Raw genomic sequence first — 7,939 nt, 5'->3', positions numbered from 1 at the left:
ACACACACGCACGCACGCACGCACACACACACACACACACACTAAGGCTGAGTAAGGAGTAACTCCTACAGTGCAGGTTAAATAACATTGAGCTGAGCTGTGTTGATAAAGGAAGTTAAACAGAGTAGTCTAGTTCGAGTGCAGCTGTGTGTGTGTGTGTGTGTTTTCTCTTATCTGACAGTTTGTTTGGCCTCTCCAGTCTCCTCCAGCTGTACCCCCTCACACAGATGACCTGCTGCCCAGAGAGGAGTGGGGATGACTGGGCAGGAGCGGGCATCACCATGAGGACTGTTGGTGGTCCTCCATCTCACTCTCTTGTCCCTCTCTCTTGCCTCCTGAAGTGATTCTCGTTAAGGTGTCGTGTTTCTGCTCCTCAGTGGGGTTAAGGACTTCTCACACCTGCCCACAGCTCATGGAAAGGATGAGACCGTTACAGCACACACAAAGACACTCAGACACACACAGTGCATGGAAAGGATGAGACCGTTACAGCACACACAAAGACACTCAGACACACACAGCTCATGGAAAGGATGAGACCGTTACAGCACACACAAAGACACTCAGACACACACAGTGCATGGAAAGGATGAGACCGTTACAGCACACACAAAGACACTCAGACACACACACAGTGCATGGAAAGGATGAGACCGTTACAGCACACACAAAGACACTCAGACACACACAGTGCATGGAAAGGATGAGACCGTTACAGCACACACAAAGACACTCAGACACACACAGTGCATGGAAAGGATGAGACCGTTACAGCACACACAAAGACACTCAGACACACACAGTGCATGGGAGAGAAACGTGTACGTACGTGCGTGTATGTGCACTTGCGTGTGTGTCAGCTTGACTTTCCCCAGCTTTCTCTGCAAGACTTTGCCACAGCCAAAATGTAAACACACTCTTACTCTCTGTGTCTCTCTCTCCCTCTTTCTCCCTCTCTCTCTTTCTCTCTCTGGGGTCGGGGTTAAGCACACAGCTCCTTTGAAGGTCCGTACCTCCTTAACCCTTCCTCTCCTGTGTTAGAGAGTGCTGAAAGGAGGAGCGGGGGAGTGGAGAGGCCCCTGATCCATCTGTTAAACAAACACAGTGGAGATGAATCACCCTACCACAAGCTCCTAGAGGAATGTCCAGTACACTACCGTATAATACAACAGGGCTCTCCAGACAGAGATAAGAAACAACCAGATTATGAATGAGAAATGTCTCTCTGTAACTGTTGAGACCATCAAAGATTGTGTTTGTGTGTGTGTGTGCATGTGTATATTATAAAATCTGAATGTTCAGTCTGGAGACTGTCTTGTGATCAAAGAGCCTAAGTGGTGCTTATCGGTATCTCCAGCCATGATACATCTCCATGATACAAATCAGTATTCGACGTTCATCCATGTCTGAGGATGTCGGGAGATGATGTGGAAATCAGCCACTAGGGGCAACAGTGAGCACTGTTACCTTCAAAAAGATGTTCTATTGTGGATGGGGATGGTGGATGGGTGTAAGCACTTGCCTCTGATTCTGAAGGTTGCAAGTTGGAATCCAGCGATAGAAAGTTGGTTTTTAGATTTTTGTTTTAAGCCTATCCCAAACCTTAACCCTTACCTTAACCATTCAGAGTTAATGACTAACCTTAAGATTTAGGAGTTAATGCCTAAACTTAACCCTAACCTTAAAAAATCTGAGTTAATGGCTAATCTGAACCTTAAACACTTCAAAATTTGACGTTTCCAACATCAAAATTTGACGTTTGAGAAGCATGAATGAAAGTCTAATTCTAACGTGAGACTGAGAGCTAGTTGGCTATCTCTCCCTGCCTCTTCCCTCCCTTCCTCGCTCCCTCTTTATTCCCCTCTCCCTCTATACTCCCTTACTTCTTCCCTCTCTTTCTTCCCCTTTCCCCCTCTCCATTCCTCCTTCATCCCCCTCTCTCCCCCTCTCTCCAGCTCTCTCTGTCTTCCCCTCTCCTCCTTCCTTCTCTTTCTTCCCCTCTACTTCCCCCTCTCCCTCCTTCCTTGGTTTTGGTTTTACACAAGTATTAGATCTAATTATAATCTGACATCAATATCTTCAGTTTTACCCATCCTCTTTAAGAACACAGGCATTTGTGCGATGTTCAGCCCTTAATGACATCATTTGGGGGAAATAATTCATTAGAAATGGAGTGTAATTGAAAAAGCTGATTATGTTCCACTTACAGCAGTAGGTCCTAGGAGTCAGTCACTTACAGAAGTAGAGTGGTCTGGTGGTCGTCTGGCTTTGGCGTCTAACTCAGGCTCTGTGTGTTTAAAACATAGAATTAGCATGGATAGAGCTTAAGAGAAACAGGTGTGCTACAGTAAGGCTGGAACAAAAGTAACTGCTCGTAAGTAAATTGTATCTGCCAACAGTTACCCAGGCTACATTAGCTAGCTAGTAGCTATACACATATTTTACAGTTAGTCACTACAGCTGCTGCATGCAACAATGATATCCTACTTACAGTACCATGACCATGGCAGTTCCACATCATTCGACCCAACATTCCAAACGGTATGTATCAAATATGGTACACCCACCAGGCAAAGTTGATTAGAAGGATAATGTCTGTTCTATAAATTCTAATTCCATGGTTTAAAAGCCCTGAGAGTGGTAATGTCATTAAGCTGTTCATAGTAACGAGCCCCAGACTCAGGCTAATAACCCCAAATGAGACTTTATGGCTGAAATAGTCTTGGTTGTTCTGGAGTAGATCTTCATATGGATACAAAGCTGTCAGGGATAAGAGAGGGCAAAGAGCACAGGGGTGGGTGTACACACAAGCAGTTATCATTGGGCAAGCAGGCGTGCATGTGTATTGTAGCTGTACTGAGATATGATGCAGGTGGACTGATGCACTGCGCCCTGGCAGGGAGACGGGACTTCATTTTCAGACTTTTAGCTCCATTACAAGATGCTCATACAGAAGCTCTCGTCTATTTGTGTTTCTGTGAGTAGGGTTAATGGGATTGTTCTGGATTTTGACAATAAGGAAATCTACTTCGCTAGAGTCAGATGAACTCGTGGATACCATTTTGCATCCAGTATGAAGGAAATTAGAGGTTGTTTTGCAAGCCAATGCTAACTTGTGTTAGCACAATGACTGGAAGTCTAAAGGAACAGCTAGCATGCTAACTGTTCCCATAGACTTCCAGTTCCAATCATTGAGCTAACAGTAATTAGCAATTGCACTAACGCTATTTAGCAACTTCCTTTAAACTGAACACAGATACATAAAAATGTTATCCATGAGTTCATCTGACTGGGGAAGTAGAAGGGGCTTCATTGCCAAAATCCCAAACTACCCCTATAAGGATAAAGACGCACACAAACAGACAAAAATACAAAACATAGTGGGGGTGAGATCTGGTAAATTGTGCACAGGATAGATAAATACTGATCATCATTACGCTGAACTCATCATTAGTCCTCCCCCCCTCTCGCGCTCTCTCTCTCTCACACACACACACAGACACACTCTCTCTTTCTCTCTCACACACACATAGACACAAACACAACTCTGGAACCATGAAGGTGCTATATAAACTTGTAATCAATTTCTCTCTCTCTCTCTCTCTCTCTCTCTCTCTCTCTCTCTCTCTCTCTCTCTCTCTCTCTCTCTCTCTCTCACAGACACACACAAACACACACTGTGTGAGCTGCAGCATGAAGACAATAGGAGGGGTTGCAGGTCAATCAGACAGGTCAGGGAGGTCAGACTAACTTCATTAGAGAATCTAGAAAGGCTGTTGTAATACCTCACCACTGGTCTAGTGCAGTGGTGGTCACTAAATACCCGGGCTGTGACGTGGTTGGAGTTGTCAAAAAAGCAGCATGACAGAAATATGATGCCAAGTTTTAGAACTACCGGTAGTTTCTTTGGGAAGATATACACTGAGTGTACAAAACATTAGGTACACCTGCTCTTTCCATGACATAGACTGACCAGGTCAATCCAGGTGAAAGCCATGATCCTTTCTTGATGTCACCTGTAAAATCCACTTCAATCAGTGTAGATGAAGGGGAGGAGACAGGTTAAAGAATGATTTTTAAGCCTTGAGGCAATTGAGAAATTAATTGTGTATGTGTGCCATTCAGAAGGTGAATTGGCAAGACAAAAGTTTTAAGTGCCTTTGAACAGGCACCTACCTAGGTAGTAGGTGCACCGGTTTGCCAGGCGCACCGGTTTGAGTGTGTCATGAACTGGAACTCTGCTGGGTTTTTCACGCTCAACAGTTTCCTGCATGTATCAAGAATGGTCCACCACCCAAAGGACATCCAGCCAATTTGACACAACTGTGGGAAGCATTGGAGTCAACATGGGCCAGCATCCCTGTAGAGTCCATGCCCTGACGAATTGAGGCTGTTCTGAAGGCAAAAGGGGGTGCAACTCCTAAAGTGTTCTTAAGGTTTTATACACTCAGTGTATAACGCGATCTGGGCATTTGAACAACAGCATATTTCACTTTTGCATGTCAAAACCCGGATGACTACTACGGCACATGCTGACACTGTTTTGAACAGATTAGATTATACTATTTAGAATGAGCAGCCAGCTCACGAACAAACGAGTGCACGAAGGAGAACGCAACAAACATGCAGATACAATAATTGAAAACACATTATCTAACTGGGGATAGCTAGCTAACATAATGTGACAAATCATGATGACCTAGCCAGCTAACTTTCATTCTGAAATAACTTCATTTGTCATAAGTTATTCAGATATTAGTTTAGAAAGACTTGAAATTGGCATGTGAGCTAACTAGCTAGCAAGCTACCAGATAGCTATAGCTAGCTAGCTGCTTATCAAAAGGTAGATAACTGGTTCTAACATTTTGCAAACTATTTCTCAATGTTTCTCAAAATTACTGTAGCTGGCTAATTAATTGATCATGCTTTGTGATACACACGGTTTTATGCTGTTTTAGTCCACACTATGTTTCCCTGTCACCTACAGTAGAACCTGATAAACTACATGGGGGGACACAATATAATTGGCCAGCCACCGTCATGTTTTCCTGTCCTACCAGATCGACAAAGGTTCCAGCTTTTGTATCCCTCTGTCTTTCAACTCTTGTTGGATGTAGATGTCTGGTTTATCTAGATGTCTGGTTTATCAAGACCCAGGCTCCCATGACTGTTATGATTATTCATTTACAAGTAAATTACAATTATCTTTTTGCTTTAGTGCCATCTGTACCTGATAGAGCAGATCTAGTCTTGCGTGCGGAAGGAAGTAAACCATCTGGCACGAGAGACTCATTTGGAGGGAGACTAGAGCAGACCCAAAAGTTCTGACTGAAAGCACATTTGAGCGTCCCAGGATGATCCATTTACTTTGTACAGCTATAGTTTATGCTGTGAAATCCTGCGATTTCATTGGGGCAGTTCCCACTCAGAGCAAATAGCTGGCAAAACAATCCAAGTAGTGTTCTCACGGCCTATGCGCCCCGGAGGCGGAGCTGCTGCAGCCAGTCACTGAAGAGCAGAATAGTAAGTAACTGAACAGCTTGTATTGAACAATATAGTTTTGAAAGAGGAAAAAGTACACATTTACTGCACTTTTATTTAAAACATAATCCATCAATTATATAATATATATTTTTTAAATATATGTGTACTTATTTTTACCAATCACAAGTGGGGCGCCACCCCAAAGGCCCTAATGGAGCAGGCCGCCACTGGTCAAGTGCTCTATATAGTCCATACAGTCTGCAGTATAGATGCATGTATGTGTTAAACAACCCTAATCCTGCAGGTTTAGAGGGTCAAAGGCTGTTCAAGTGGTGGACTGAGATCCATCCTAATTTCCCATCTGTTTGCAGCATGGAGCTCTGTGAGGAGGCCCAGTGATCAGCCTGCATGTCTCCAGCGCGGCGCTCCATGAGGAGGCCCAGTGATCAGCCTGCATGTCTCCAGCGCGGCGCTCCATGAGGAGGCCCAGTGATCAGCCTGCATGTCTCCAGCGCGGCGCTCCATGAGGAGGCCCAGTGACCAGCCTGCATGTCTCCAGCGCGGCGCTCCATGAGGAGGCCCAGTGACCAGCCTGCATGTCTCCAGCGCGGCGCTCCATGAGGAGGCCCAGTGATCAGCCTGCATGTCTCCAGCGCGGCGCTCCATGAGGAGGCCCAGTGATCAGCCTGCATGTCTCCAGCGCGGCGCTCCATGAGGAGGCCCAGTGACCAGCCTGCATGTCTCCAGCGCGGCGCTCCATGAGGAGGCCCAGTGACCAGCCTGCATGTCTCCAGCGCGGCGCTCCATGAGGAGGCCCAGTGACCAGCCTGCATGTCTCCAGATCCCCTGCTGCACAAAAAGACAAACCACCTCTAATAGAGTCATGCTCTGTTCACCAGCCCAGAAACTCAAACAAACTACTATTAGACCCTAGAAATGTCCCTCGCATAAACACATGAATAGGCACAGACAGACAGACAGACTGGCACGCACACACACACACACACACACACACACACACACACACACACACACACACACACACACACACACACACGAAAGTGAGGAAAGGGGAGTGGAGACGCACCCCCCAGTGAGTAGTTGGAGGGTTGGGGGTTGACGTGGAGCCAGTGTCCAGTCTCATTACAGACAGGGGAGTTGAGAGGCATGCTAATCCACCCATCCCCCTACACCCATACACACACATACACACAACCCTCTTTCACCATCTAGAAAATCAGCAAGTGCGACTTCAAATAATTGTATTTAATTATATTATTTATTATATTATAACGTCTCATGTCAATCAACTTTAAAGCAACTGCAGATGAGACTGTAATGTCCAGGCCTCAGGCCCTACTTCAGCAGCCAGGCAGCACATGCAGCCAGCAGGCTCCTTCCCCAGCATTCCCCCAGTGTTCCCTGGAGGTTTGTTGTTACACATGTTCCATGATGTTGGCAAACAGCCCGACAAGACCCCTGCAGAGACACTAACACACAACAAAAACATCAATAAACAAACAAACGCATAAACACACCCCTACACACATCCCCCAATGCACACACACGCCTTCCCTATTTACCATCCCATTGATGGCCATATTTTCCCCTACTCCCCCCTCCCCTCCCCAAACATACACACACATACACTCCATGCGCCCCTTAAATATGGTCTCTCATCACTAATCGATGAGCCCAAAGAGCATCATTACCATAAACACAGACTTCCTCTCAGGGACATACACGCTTTGTTTGGGCTGTCCTGTTGACCTTTAATAATGGATATCCAAAATGTTTATCACCTCCGCTCAGTGGGGGAGAGAGAGAGGAGGAGAGAGGGAAGCATCTTTAAGGAAGATCCACTTTTGTTTTTTAACATTTGTTGTCTTCACTTCTTGTTAGTTACTGCAGATTTAGGCTTTGTGTTCGTGCATCCATCAAAGTAGCTGGAGCTGAGATGTGTGATGAGGTGGAGAGGGACAAGCTTTGATGGGGAAAAAGGGAAGGAAGGATTTCTCTATACTGCAGTGTAATTTAATTTATTTTTGAGACTTGCAAACCTGCTTAAAATGAATAAGAGTTCTGGCCAAATTAGGAGAGGAGGTAAAGTCACTATTATTCCTTGTTTGCCATTATAGTTAAGATCCAATGATGGTTATTGGCAAGAGTGGAGATGGGTTCAATCTGAAGGATCAGGACGGGGCAGCTGTGAGGGCAGCAAAAACTTCCCTGAGGTATGTGTGGTGCCTCCACTCATCTCACTTCGTTCTCTTGGTGGACCCACTCTCCACAAGTAGAGCCCCACCAGCCACTATACTTTAATTCAATTCACAAGGTATTACAAACTGACCACAGTATTTAAGTGGCAGTCTTTCTCCAATGTATTTACAATGACATCATCCACAGACGTTGGTACATTAGGGAAGGAGTGGGAGCTTATTAAAAGCCCTAAAAG

The sequence above is a fragment of the Oncorhynchus clarkii genome, chromosome 6, assembly GCF_045791955.1.
Source record: "Oncorhynchus clarkii lewisi isolate Uvic-CL-2024 chromosome 6, UVic_Ocla_1.0, whole genome shotgun sequence".
In the NCBI taxonomy this organism is placed as follows: domain Eukaryota; kingdom Metazoa; phylum Chordata; class Actinopteri; order Salmoniformes; family Salmonidae; genus Oncorhynchus; species Oncorhynchus clarkii.
The sequence above is the reverse complement of the archived record's forward strand: the minus strand, read 5'-3'. Positions refer to the sequence as shown.